This window comes from Dipodomys merriami, unplaced genomic scaffold (genome assembly GCF_024711535.1).
Source record: "Dipodomys merriami isolate MVZ:Mamm:240054 unplaced genomic scaffold, mDipMer1.0.p SCAF_40, whole genome shotgun sequence".
NCBI lineage: Eukaryota > Metazoa > Chordata > Mammalia > Rodentia > Heteromyidae > Dipodomys > Dipodomys merriami.
This window is the reverse complement of record NW_027205604.1, coordinates 10078066-10092733: the sequence shown is the minus strand read 5'-3', so window position 1 is coordinate 10092733 and position 14668 is coordinate 10078066. Positions and strand designations below refer to the sequence as shown.

At 41.4% G+C, this 14668-nt stretch overlaps 1 protein-coding gene across 3 annotated transcripts in view; it reads right to left on the bottom strand.

Moving 5' to 3' along the window:
- The window catches only part of Golim4 (golgi integral membrane protein 4), a 73643-nt gene that overhangs the window by 35634 nt on the left and 23341 nt on the right, over positions 1 to 14668 (bottom strand). The window lies entirely within an intron of this gene.

Genomic DNA, 14668 nt, shown 5'->3' with positions numbered 1-14668 from the left:
TCCAAGAAAACAAAGCATCAAGTCAAGCAAAAAAGTATGAGGCCTTGAGTTCAAACCCCCATAACAGAAAAAGTATATATATTCGAGGTTTCCATTTCTGGGAGAAGAATAATCATATTAATAAGCTTAATTCCAAGTGAGTCCTAGACAAACACATGTCTCTTTCCCAGCAACTTCCTCCTACTGGCTCTTAAATGCAGGTGTCTCTCTGACAGCTAGAGTTTCTTCTTGAGCAACGCTGCTGCCGACTCCAAAGTCTCCCACCACCATCTGCTACCCAGATCCTTCCTCCCGCAGTTCGACTTCCGGTTCTCACCTAGCTTATGGAGCTAGAAAAGTATTTCCACTACTTAAGATGGTGTGCATCTCCATTAAGGCTGCCTGGACCAACTGGTAGGGCAGCCTCATGCCAATAAGACAGAGGCAGTGTTTTTTCTGTCCAGATAAAGGGGAAGCAAAGAAACTGGAAGGAGGGTGGAGCATCTCTGCAAAGAAGCAATAAAAATGTCCACCACCACCATGATCAGAAGGAACCAAAGCATGGATGTCAATCTTGATTCTTGCCTGCTCTCCTCTCCCTGTCCAGCTGCCATCTCTGAAAAAGGTACATGGTGAACAGAGGAGGAAGAGCAAATGTGAACCAGGGAGAAAAGGCTTCGTGCTGCTCTTGTTGAGGACAGATCTGAAGCAAACAGAAGGTGTTGCCAGGAGCCGGTGGCTCGTGCCTAGCTCCTAGCTATTCAGGAGGCTGAGACTGGAGGATCATGATTCAAAGCCAGCCCTGGTAGGAAAGTCTATGAGACTCTTATCTCTAATTAATCACCACAAAGCCAGAAGAGGAACTATGGCTCAAAGGGTAGAACACTAGCTTTGAGCACAAAAGCTCAAGGACAGTGCCCAGGCCCTGAGTTCAAGCTCCACAACTGGACCAAAAAAAAATTTTTTAAGGTGTAAGAGGGAGAAGTTGTGCCTGTGAATGAATCCATGTTTTATTACACTGGACATGATGGGACATGGTCACTGCTGAACTGACACTGAATTTATACGGCTAAGCTACTGAAAGTTTTGAAGTCAGAGAAGTCAGACAAAGCAGTGGAGTCTTGTCTCAGATGCCCCCTTCCTTCTTACCCCTCCTCCCCATTTCCCCTGCCCCAAACAGAAGCTTAGCTTGAGCTTAGTTTGAGCAGGCAGCAAGAGCCAGGGGGAAAGGGCTAAATTAAATGTTGGATGTTCCCTTTCAATCTGTTGGCTCAGCATTAGTTCAACCATGATCTCATTCCCTGGCGAGCTAAGACAAACCCAGAACGTCGGTCCATTCCTTCCACAGGCCCAGGCTTCCCATGGCTACATACAACTTCCTCGCCAGTCGCTAGCTGGCTGCGTATAATACACAGCACCCTGCCCCCCTGCCACACACACCCTCCAAAGTTGTTCCCAGCAACTTACCCCCTGCAGTTCCCCCCCCTTTGCTGCTGAAGGGATTCTCTGCCTCTCCTTCTGTCCTCTCCCAGTGGCCACAGCTGCCGGCTGCCAGTTCCTGCTGCTTCCCTTCCCACACTGTCTTCTCCTGGGCCCTCTGTGCTCTACACTGCATCTACCCAGGGTTCCCCATCACCTCTGTCTGCGCACTCCTGCTCACATCTCTGCCCACAGCCCCTGGGATACACCCCTCGTGGCATGCCCACACCAGCCATCTCTTTCCCATCATCCTCAGCCAGGTAGTGCCATTACCCCACCCCATTACCAAGGAACTCGCACTGTTTATAAGACGATCCTATTATTCTAAGGGAATTTACTACAAGTGCACATGTATGGATTATTACTCCACCTGGAGAGAGGTGTGAAACCGGACAAAAAGTAGTTGTGTGCTGAAAAAGCTCAGTAATAAGTCCCTCGTTGGTAAATTAGATTTTTTTCAGCCATTGATGTGGATGGAAAATAAGCCCTTTGGTGAGTTTCTGAAAGCCTGCAAGCACTTTTGGAGTTTGTATTCCTAGCCCTCATCCCGAATGACAGGAAAATAATCAGCACTGTAGAATTCACACGGCTACACCCCGAAATGCATTTGCACTGAGAACGTCACACACAGAGATCAGTTACGAGTCCTGTCCTGCACTGGGAAGAACACACCCCCCCCCACCCCTTATGAACTGGGCAGAGAGCTTCAGAAGTATAAGCACAGTAGTGGAAGAGGAGTCCTAGTGGACTAAAGGGACATACTGCAGAGTGGACTTCAACAAGCAGGCCAGTGGCTTTACAAGTGAGGAACAGACAGACACAGTGGTCATGCCCTGGCTGACACAAGACTGCACTGGAAATAGTAGGCCCTTTCCCTCTGGGGATCCTGAATGGAGGTCAGGACCAGGGTGGGGGAAGGCAAGCCCAGGGGATCAACTCTGCAGGTGAAGAGGATGGTGAAGGTGAAGATGATGATGATGATGATGATGATGATGATGATGATGATGATGATGATGACAGAATGATAGACTAGCAGCACAGTCCACAAGCGATACATGAAGGGTTGTTCACTACCCCTCACCTCTAAGTATTAAACATTATAAGGGAAAGTATTGGATAAATAGGACAACTGAATCTGCAGGCTAGAATCCTATGAGATTCTTTTACTAATGAAATCCAGCAGCAGCCACTGTAACCACACTGTTGCAGACACATCGGCTAGAGGTAAGGAGGAGCTTGCGCCAGCGATCGCTTTTACCAAGGAAGCAGATCTAGCACTGGAAGATATCTTCTTCGAGGAAGTATGAGGCATATGGCATGGCATGGGAAGGGGTGAAGGTTTCCATTCTATTCTCTGCCCCTGGATTGGTCAAGAAGACAATGTGTCAGCCGGGTGCTGGCTACTGACAAGGCTAAGGTCAGGATCATAGTTTAAAGCCAGCCCAGGTAGGAAATGTCCTGAGACTCCTATCTCCAATAACCTACTCAGAAAAAGCCAGAAGTGAAGCTGTGGCTCAAGTGGTAGAGCACTAGCCTTGAGCACAAAAAACTCAGAGAGAGTGCCCAGGCCCTGAGTTCAAGGCCCAGCACCGGCAAAAGAAAAAAAAAACGAAGAAGTGCCTATAGTTGGTTTGAATCAGACAACTGTCTTTGAAAATTTTACCCGCAGTGGGAGTTTGCACATTCAACAGATGAACAGCAGTGTGTCTGGAGCACCAGAAGATCTTAAGATAAAACTTTCACAAATAACCTAAATAAAGCCTATGCAACGTCCACACATCTGCAAGAATATTAGCACAGTACAGTTAGTATTCAAAGATCCTGGGTAACCTGTGACACATACAGAAATGCACAGAACAGCATCACTTATTAGAAGCTATACAGCCAGATAAGGGTATTTTCTTGTCTTTTTTTTTGTGCAAATACAGTATTTTAAAGAAGTCATAAACAGGCATAAAGGACATATTCATAAATCAAGAGGTAACTATTATTATTTCTCTCTTACTCAGAACTGCCTGAGCCATTGTTACAATTCTACTCCTGGGGTGATATAATGAAAGAATTCAGAAACAGCTTGCAGTGCTAAGCATGCGGGGAGGTGAAAGCAGGGAGCCATATGTAGGGAGGAGGGTGGGAGGGGTGGGCATGGGGGGAGGGGGTAAAGTACTTCTGATGAAGTTCTTCATCAGGCTCAGGAAAACAAACCAATAAAACCGCAGTAAACTCTAAACTGAGGAATCCACATTAGGGAGAGGGTGTGAACATCAACACTGGAAATTAAAACAGAGAAAGTGCCAGGCTCACGCCTGTAATCCTAATTACTCAGAAGGCTGAGATCTGAGGATCGTGGCTCAAAGCCAGCCTGGAAAGGAAAGACCTTGAGACTCTTCATCTCCAAGGAACCACCAGAAAACTGGAGGTGGTGTGGCTCAAGTGGGAGAATACTAGCCTGGAGCAAAAGAACTCAGGGATAGCACCCCGGCCCAGAGTTCAAGCCCCACAACCAACCAAAGCAAAACAAAACAAAACAAAACAAAACAACAGGCAAGGTCAAGGTAAATAAAATAATATAAAAGCTGAAAGCACAGACTTGGTACCTAGGTTGGAACATCCATTTCCAGTACAGGAAGTTGCTAAGCTACTTTGTTCCTCAGTTTCCTTATGTGGTACGAGTCAACACACAGTTCATCCCTGACTTCTCATTTGCCGACTACAATGGTACAAAAGCAATACGCTTGCATTAGAAACAGTGCCAGGATGCTTGAATTTCACCTAGTGCTGGTGATGTGTGTGATCTATGACAGTCTCTTGTGATACAGGTCCTGCAGGGCCAGCTGCTGTCTTGGTCAGTCCCAGGACCCAAGGGTTCAGAACTAGACACTGAATTATGTCACTACCTTTCTATATTTAGAGGGTTGGGTATATGAAAGGCATTCTCAACTTAAGGTATTTTCAACATACTATGGGTTTATCTAGACATAACTCCATTGTACATGGAAGGCGATTTGTATACAGAATGCAGCACATGTGCAACACAGCACAGAGTAAGCATGGTGAAGTGCTAAGACACATTTTCTACTGTCAATGATGGCTTAAAAGTGCTAGAGAAGGAATCAGGAAATCTCTCATAAATCCTTCCAACTCTATAATTAAGAATCTAACAATACAAAAAGTACTAGCAATGATAATAATATGCATATTGTTATACATGTATACTTACATAAAAATATGTATGTGCATATATGTATGTATACACTCACAATATGTATGCATTCTTTCTGCTTAAGAATATCTCTCAACAAAGAAAGCATTTGGATGCTGAAGTCAGCCTGAGCAAGAAAGTCTGTGAGACTCTAAATCAATTAAACACCAAAAAGTTAGAAGAAGAACATTGGCTCAAGTGGTAGACTGCTAGCCTTGAGCACAGAAGTTCAGGGACAGTGCCCAGGCCCTGAGTTCAAGTTCCAGAACCAGTGCATGTACACACACACACCCACACCCACACCCACACACACCCCCACACACACATTTACACACACACACACAGCCGCAAAGAACGCAAAGAACCATCTTGCAGACCACGAAAAATGATAAACCTTTTTTTGTTCCACTAAGGGTAAAGAGTGGTAAAATAGATCAAACAGAATCCTGGTAGCCTTATAGTTCCATCAAATTTAACTATTAAGTTCTCCCTCCTTAAAACTAATTCGTTCGCCATGCATTTTGTGGGCTTTGGCATTTGTGATTTATCTAGATGGGCTTACTGTTGCTAGAAGGATTGCTAATCAATCCTTGTCACTTATTTCGATTTTTCTATTTATACTTTGCAGTCAAGGGCATCAGTCAAGATGAAGTAAAGATGTTAGAATCTCTCCTGCAAAATGGTATACAGTAAGTATTATTATAGCACCCAACAAGTCTAAGGACAACATAAATAAAATAATGGTTCAAACTCTCTATTCACATTCTTCAATGCAGAGAGGCTGGAAAGACTTCAAGAACAGCATATGAAATATAAAAACTCATGATGAAAATACATAACACTCATAACACTGCCCGCTTGTCCAGCAGAATATTTCCCTTACAGTAAAGAATGGAAAGAAGTTGTATTTCCTCTTTTTTTAAAAAAATACACTTGAGTTTAATTTTTTTTTATTTGTTTCCTATAACAACTTTCCATTATAACTCTGACTTCTGTCTAAAAGTCACAAAAGAAATAAATGGGATATGTTCACTCTGGTAAAATATACATCTGTGCCAGTTCTGAGCAACCTGCTCCAATTGTGAATTAGAAGGTAATGTTCTAGAACTCAGAGGAAAACTCTTTAAGAGTTTAATTTAAACATTTACTTTTTTTTGGATTTTTTCATTCTAGTATTTATTTTTTATTTATTTTTATTGTGAAAATACGGTACAGAGGGGTTACAATTACAGGAGCAAGGTAATGAGTACATTTCTTATCAAGCATTGTTGCCTCCTCCTTTGTTTCCCCTTACCATACCTTCCCATCCCCCCCCCCAAACATTTACTTTTTTAAAGTTATTTTATTTTTTAGGTTGGTGGGATGAATTCATATCTTTTCTGTTTTTTATTGTTATTATAAACAAGTTATACAGAGAGGTTACAGTTACAAAAGTCAGGTAAAGCGTACATTTCTTTTTGGACAATGTCACCCTTGCCATTTAATAGATGTCTTAATGCTGTAAGACAAGAAGGGCAGTGTTTACCTGAACCAACAGCATCAGGAAATGCTTCGGATGTGACTGCAACACCATGCTTTATCTCAACAAAACAAACCCACATCCAAGTTGAAGAGTTAGCACAAAAGTCAGACAAGTGGTGAAAGGATTAGGATTTGCTTTATGTGGTCGAATTTAAAATCATCACATTTATGTTTTTAATCATGATAGTTGAATAGCGTGGACAGCAGCATAGATAACCAAGACAAAGGCAAATAAGTTGAAATCAATATACTCTCTGGACCATAACAATTTAGAGATTTTTCTTTTCTGGCATTTTTAGGTCTAAAATCTTAGCTATTTTTTTCTAGCCTTCAAGAATGATCTTTGGTTGTGGGTTCGAATTCTCCAGAAAGTGTGTAGAGGCCAGCCAATGATCTGCCATTCTCTTCTGTAGAGAAGTAAGTCTGTTACCCCACAGGAAGACAAAAGCAGAGGTGCATTTCCCCAGTTTCTTCCTGCTTTAATCATTTATTTCTTAAGAAGTCCTAGAATAGAGATCTCCTTCAAAAACCCATGCAAGACAAGTGTGAGTCAAAGAAGGAAGAATTATTACCCTTTTGAGACACACACATTGGGTCCTGAGTCTGGCCTAGAAGTGGAGGAAGAGGGGGACCCTTCAGGCAGCCTTTGGTGTCTCCTCTGCATCCATCTACAGAATCTGACTCTGACCTTGGTCAGAGGGCCATCGGGCCACACTGTTCATATATGTCAGAGCCTTGGTTCCCAGGGTGGCACTGCCTAAGAGACTGTGCAGTCTTTAGGGGATGAAGCTAATGAGGGGTCCTGGCATCGCTGGGGACATGGTCTGGAAGGGAACTGAGAGCTCTGATCCACTGCTCTCTTTCCTCTCTAGCTTAGGATGCAAGTGACTTTAGTCTATTACATGCCCCCTGCCACATGCCAAAAACATAGGGCCAAACAATTACACAGACCACCACCTCGCAGAGCATCAACCAACATAACCCTTTTTCCTTTAGAAGTCAATCATCACAGGTTATTTTGTTACAGTGACAGGAAGCTGACTGATTCATGTCTAAACAATACAGCCCTTTCAGTCTGCTCTACAACATCAACTGGATAAAATTATTCACACTTTTCTACATGTTCAACTCCACGCCTCAGGGTGATACTCCAAATACCTTCCTGTCACATGCAGAACAGCACCCTAAGCATTCGCAAGGCCTTATGTTCCTGTTCATCTGGCTCCAACCCTCCAGCTTCTTGTGAGCTCCTGAACCCACCTCATACACTGCCACTGCAGCATCTCGAGGAATTTCCCCTGCACCTCCATCTTCTGCTCCTTGTTCATGGATGTGTACATTTCTATTGCCATTCAGAAAACTGTTGGCAATATCTATCCGATCTGACTTAAATATATTACTTCTATGCCAGGAATCCTAGCTGCACAGGAAGCTGAGATCCAGAGGACTGTAATTGGAGGACAGCCCTAGAAGAAAAGTCTGTGGGACTGTCTCTAAAATAACCAGCAAAAAGGCCAGGCTGGAGGTGTGGCTTCAGTAACAGAACATCAGCTAGGCAAGCACGAGGCTGCGAGTTCAAACCCCCAGGTTACTAGAAAAAAATATGCCACGCATATGCATGTACATAATCAATACCCATCTATTCACCAAAAGTCGCCAAGGGAAAGATGTAAAAGCAGCATTATTTATTATAGTCTCACATTGGGACCACCACAGTATCTATTATGGCAAAACAGACTCACTGAGGCTGTTCAAAAACTAAAATAACACATAGCAACTTGAACCAACACAATATAACATGCATTTCGTAAATGGAATGGGCAAGAAAGAAGCCAGACAGAAAAGTGGTATATTTATCGAGTGATTCTATTTATAGAAAGTTCAAACCCCAAGCAAACCTCATCTATGGTTACAGAGGATGGGAGTCTGCTTACGCCGTGGGCCCAGGACAGGAGGTCAGACAAGGCTTGGAAGGCAGCCAACTGAAACACGTTTGGGTGGTGGCAATTTTTTCTTCATAGGCTGAATGCTGTTGCTGCTATTTGCTTAAACATTCACTGAGGTGTATCCTCGGGTACTTCTGGGAGTGTGTAATGTGATTAAAGTATAAATGTTAGGAATCAGCAATCCATTTATATAAAAAACCATTGCCCTTGTGATAGATAGCCATGCAAGTAAGTTAACAGTGAACTCCAGGACAACACATTTGGAGTAGTTGGTATTTTCCTGCATCTACAACTCTCAAATTTCACTCCCTTCAGATGTTTGGCTGACACTCGTGTCTGTGTCAGTTTAAGTCATTTTTTTTTTGTTCTCTGACCATTTTCAAGAGTACAGTTTTCTTCACTTGAGATAAAGGCCTTTGGGGAATTTTTTAACTATAAATTTATTTTTAGGTTATCTTTAAGCAGAGCACACTGGTGGCTCACACCTGGAATCCTATCGATTCAGAAAGCTGAGATCTGAGGATCATGGTTCAAAAACAGTTGGGACAGGAAAGCCTTTGAGATTCTTTATCTCCCATTAACCACCAAAAAGCCAGAAGTGGAGTTGTGGTTTAAGTGGCAGAGTAGTAGCCTTGAGAATAAAAGCTCAGGGACATCATCCAGACCCCTGAGTTCAACTCTCTGGACTAGCACAAAAAATTAAATTAAATAATCTTTCAATAGTGGTACAAAAAGCCTTTAATGTAGCACATCAGCTCACGAGTGTACTGCATCTGCATCCTCCCCTTCTGCTCTTTTCCCCACCTCTCCCAGCCCCTCCCATCTCCACAAGTTACCAGGTTCCATTTCACACGTGTACATTAAGTACCAGGGCAGGATTTGCTCACCATTCTTCATTTGTCCACCCCAGCAGACAAGACATATTTCAGCTCCATAGTAATTCGCTTTGTTCAATTATCTGTTAATTGTTCAAGGCAGTTACACCAGGGAAATCTACCACAGCTGATGCCCTATTTTTGTCAGTTTGATTGTGCGTCTACGTATATAGCCCTATGATGTGTTCTCATATGAATCGTATTGTAATTGAGAGACAATGTGCCCTTGGTCTCTCACTTGGGGGATTATTGTTGGATATATTTCTGAAATCTAAAATGATCTGGTAAAACTAAAGATGATTGCCACTTTCATCTAGCTTCATCATTATCATCATCATCAATTATTTTTGGTGATAGTCCTAGAGCTTGAACTCAGGGCCTACATCTGTTACTGAGCTTCTGTGCTCAAGGCTAGATCTATACCCCTTGAGCCACAGCTCCATTTTCAGTTACTTGGAGTTAAAAAAATCTCAGACAGGGCTGAGAAGGTGGCTCAGTGGTAGATTGCTTGCCGTACATACATGAGGCCCTGCGTTCAATTCCTCGATACCACATAAATAGAAAAGGCCAGATTTGGCACTGTGGCTCATGTAGTAGAGTGCTAGCCTTGAGCTGAAGAGCTGAGGGACAGCACCAGGCCCAGAGTTCAGGCCCCACAACCGACAAAAAAAAAAAAAAAATCTCATAGACTTTTCTGCCTGGGTTGGCTTTGAACCATGATTCCTCAGATCTTAGCCTCCTGAACAGATGAATTACAGATGTGAGCCATCGGTGCCCAGCTCATTTGTTCACACTTCTCTATATCCCAGACCCATGAATGTAGTAGTTTTTGCTTGTTCATTTTTTGTGCGTGAAGAGCCTTGTTAACAAGGGTATTTCACATCCTCAATAACAAGGACACATTGCTGTGTATAAATACAGACACTATTTTAAATGTTACTTCAGCCTTCCCAAAAGAGACTTGTCAGGTGCCCTCCATAAATATCCCACTGCATTAAATGAGGTCATTTGGGGCTGATGTGTGGAATAAAGTAGTTGAAAAAGCACACCCCAAAATCAAAGCATTGTGCAGAATCTTGTACCAAGTCCTGCTTTTCTGAGGGGTAACTTTGCTAGGGGAGGGGTCTCTCTTCTCATACATGCTCATAATATGGTTGTCATGGGGGGAGGGGTGGAGAGGACTGTACAACAGCAAGACATATTCCGGAGAAAGAACTGCAGTACCTGAGTGACTGCCTCAAAGTGCACTAGGAAAAACAGATACCAAGATGAAAGATGGTGTCAATATTCCAGTTGAGCTCCTTGGTGAAGTATGGGTCCAGAACCAAGCAGAAAGATGAAGAGGTACACATGCATTCCATTTTAGACAGGCATAAGGTGTGTCTGAGATACCAAGTGGGCACAGAGAAGCATAAAGAACAATCAGAGGAATTCTCAGGATTCTAGAACTTACCAGAAGATCACTGCTAGGATAACAGGCACAGACAACCACAACTCCTAGATACAGTAGGTTTGTATCAAAAGAAGTACAGTAAATTCAATAACTAGTTGAGTTCTAGGCAAAGGTGCATCACTCGATGCTAGAAGATGATGACTCGATGCTAGAAAAGAAAGAATAATCTTGGATGATACCAGCTTTCTAATTAAGACTTTTGATTTGTTGTTCCAACCCCATGCTATAATTAGAATTCAGATAAAATCTATTGAAAATAACTTAGAGGAGACTGAGACAGATTTACTGGGGAGGGACAAAAACGGAGGAAATAAGAAACAGACAGAAAAATAGACAGGAGATGGTGCCAAGAGATGACTTCATGAGGATTTTCAAGCATTTTGAGCCAGGATTCCTCATTCCCAACAAGCTGACACCACCCCCCCCCCAAAAAAAAAAAAAACCTCACCTCTCAAAATCTATTTATTCATCAATAAAATGAAGGCATTGGAGAGCTCAGGCACTGACATCTTTCCTATGCTACAATTCTGATTTCAAAAATGCATATTTATGATAAAGGAAACGTGCATAGATCACCCTCCACATACAACAGATCTATGATTTTCCCTTCATTTTGTTACATGTGAGAGTTTGAGACACACTCAGGAGAAACTGTACTTGGATCCTACATTTTGCTCTTTTTGTAGGCAAGCAGGATGCTTGCTGTAAGACAATGGTGAGGCAGAGAGTTGAAGCTCCCAATCAGACACAGGGTCTTACTGGTAAATAATAGATGCTCTACACAGCCTTGCATTGCTAAGCTCTGATGTTTTGTGAGATGAGTGCATTAACTACATTGTTAACTTGCAGTGTTCCCAGACTCTGAAGACATCATCAAAATGGAAGCCTGTTGTGATCTGATCATCTATAAAAGCATCAGCAGTCTGCAGTTGATTGCAAATTGGTTTTTAATACTGTTAGGTGATATAAATTCAAACAAGAAAGGAAAGTTTCAACTTAACAGAACACTTGGAAAGGTTTTGTGGTTTAGAATATGGCCTTTGACAAGAGTATTTTATGTGTCACAACTTTCAGTAACTGGAAAGTAATCATATATAAATGAAGGCACAGCATACTCTTAAGTTGCCCACCATTAAAGACTTAGCTTTTCAACATGTAGGACAATGACAAATGCAACCCATTATCTTTTCCTGACCCTGAATGAATAATAAACACAGTAGATACACATAAATATAAATGGTCTAATCACAACTACTAGGTCTAATCACTACCACTGGGTCTAATGAGTGGGCTTTGCTTGGGTTTTCCCTATCTTAGATGCATTTCCATTTGCCCTTTCCATAAAACCTCCTCTGTATACTGGGAAACAACCAAGTATATACGGTAGACAAGCTCAGTAAAAAGGTAGGAGAATATTAGGTATTACTCTATGGAAAAAGCAGAGTTCTACACATGTCCAATGGCATGTTAGTACAGACCATAAATCATGGTAGAAAATGAGACACATGATACAGGCCCAGGACTTTCTTTAATTTTTTAATCTTAAAAGTATGAAATGCCCCAAACTTCATCATTGGTAAAAATAAAAAAGCCTTATCAAGTGACTTCTAAGGTCTTGTGACCTGCTATAACGTTCTCTGGTTTTCTGACCTGGCTTAACAAGAAAAGGTACAGATACGAGCATTATGAACTGAACTGATAGTTTTCTGACCTGGCTTAACAGGAAAAGGTACAGATACGAGCATTATGAACTGAACTGATAGTTTAGGATCAGAGGACCTGACTCAAAGCAATGATCCAGCAGGGACAGACAATAAATCAGACCAGGAGGAACGAGATCCTTTTGGCTGAAGAGCTTGAGGCTGAATGGTACCTTATCTTATGCAATGTCTCTGAGAATGATCAAAAGTATCTTGACAGTTGTAAGTAATTGGGAAGGTGGTGGAAGCAGGAAGTCCAAGGACAGAACAACCTCACTAGCTCCAGATTCTGTCCAGGCAAAGATTCATATAATTTGGACAAGAGTAGCTGACATTCACATACTCATTTTCAAGCAATAGCGAGTAAAACTACTTATAATCATAGCCCTTACATCAAGGCCCATTAGCACACTAGACATTTCACCTTTATTTTATGTTATCTTTTTCACTGACAAAAATGTAAATGAGAGTATTTCATGGAGAGCAATCATCTCACAAAAGATCTCAGTAGTATGCTTTATTACCTGGTTGATAAACGCATCGTGTAGAGGTTAAATGTATCCGTAGATGAATACTCAGATTCAGAGAAAGTTCTTCAAAACACACTACAGCAGTAATTATAATAGATCATGCATTTCTGAACTTTGGCAGTTTATATACAAGGAACTTTTAGATCCAGTTCATAGATAATTTGTGGGTGAACAAGCAAGGTACTAACTACTAGTTACTTGCATGTTTTCATTACAAGAGCTAGGACCTTCCTTCAGCCACTAGCTCATCTTAAATTCATTTACTGAAAAAGCAGTGCACTCTTTGGTAATCTAGGCTGGCTATGAACTATGATCCTCAGATCTCAGCTTCCTGAGTAGCTAGGATTACAGGCGAGAGCCACCAGTTCCAGGTTTTGTTTTGTTTTTAAGCAGATTATGTATTTAATCTGACCGACTCCAGCTGGAGGGGAAATTTCCTCAGGATAAATTCTGCATTGAATCTCATTCATCTGTGGTTTAGATGAGTCTCTGGACTGTCTTCTGAAGTGATGCTAGATTAATAGACTTTTCATGCAACTGAGGTAGAGGGACATGAGTTTTGGGGGCCAAATGCTTTGACTTTTAATGTGTCCCCCGAAAAGATGTATTGGACACCTAGTTATCAACTTAACAGTATTGAGTTGGAATATTTGATTACAACATAAAAATTAATGATGACTATAAAAGGGCTTGAAGCTCCAAGTAAAGAATCTCCTTTCTTCAATCTCTCTCCCTCCCTCCTTTCTTCTCCCTTTGTCTTTCTTTGCACAGGGGCAAACTAGCCCCTCTCTTTCTTCCCTCCCTCCCTCCTTCCCTCCCTCCCACCCTTCCTTTCTTCCTTCCTTCTTCTTCACTTCCTTCCTTCTCCTTCTTTCCTTCTTTCTTGCTGTAGCAAGAATTTCCATGACACATGCGGGCCCCCAACCTTAGACTTCCAGAACCGTAAGAAATGATTTTTTCCTTTATAATTTATTCAGTCTCAGATATCCTGTGAGACCAGCACAAAACAGAGGAAGATAACCTCTGATCTAAAAAGCTGGTGCCAAAATACTCATAGAAATTTAAAAAAAAAAAAACTGTAAATCAGACCTGTTCTAAAATGCATCAGAGCATGGACATTTGAGAAATAAAAAAATAAGACCAGGATTCATTAAATTTCTATAAGGCAGAAAGGACACTGCTACATTATTGCTATGAAATATATATGACCCTTCCAGAGTTTCATGACTGAAAAGACAATGGATATAAAATCAAACTAAAACACATTGAAAGTTTTCTGCGCATACACAAAAATAATTTTACCCTTCTTTTCAGTTCAGAACTAAGAAATAAAAAAAATGCTAAAAGTTTAATTTCTCATCCTTAATTTGAATTTATAATAAAATAACAGTATCTGGTGAAAACACCCCTCTGATAATATTGTACTATAGAATTAGAATAACCTTCCTATTTTTCCTTACAATCTGAATGTAGTTAATCTATTGAAAATCCTTTGACAATTTATACAAAAAGGAGCCACCAAATCCTTCAAAACTGATTTAAAAACTGCTCATTTGACACAATTCTGCTCATATTTGGCCTCCGAATGGTGCCATTTTTTAATGAATTCTGGAAATAGGTATCTTTTACAACTCAACTTTTTGCAGAATAGAATGTTGAAAATAATCTGCTGTGAAAATGGAAGCAGGGAACTTGAAGGGACAAGCAGGGTTGGGAGAGATGGGGGAGAATGATGAAAGGGATGGCATTGATCAGGATGCATCATTCTCACAAACTGACACATAAACTGAAGCCCCTGTGTACAACTACTTGAAGATAATTTAAAAATTGAATAAAAATCTGTTCCTTCACATACACACACACACATACACACACACACCCATTAAAACCCCTGCTAGGTCTTAATCTGTAGACACTTTAAACCATGGGGAAGCCTCATTAGTTATTTTCATTTATTTTTTCCCTATAATTTTTCTAAAGTTT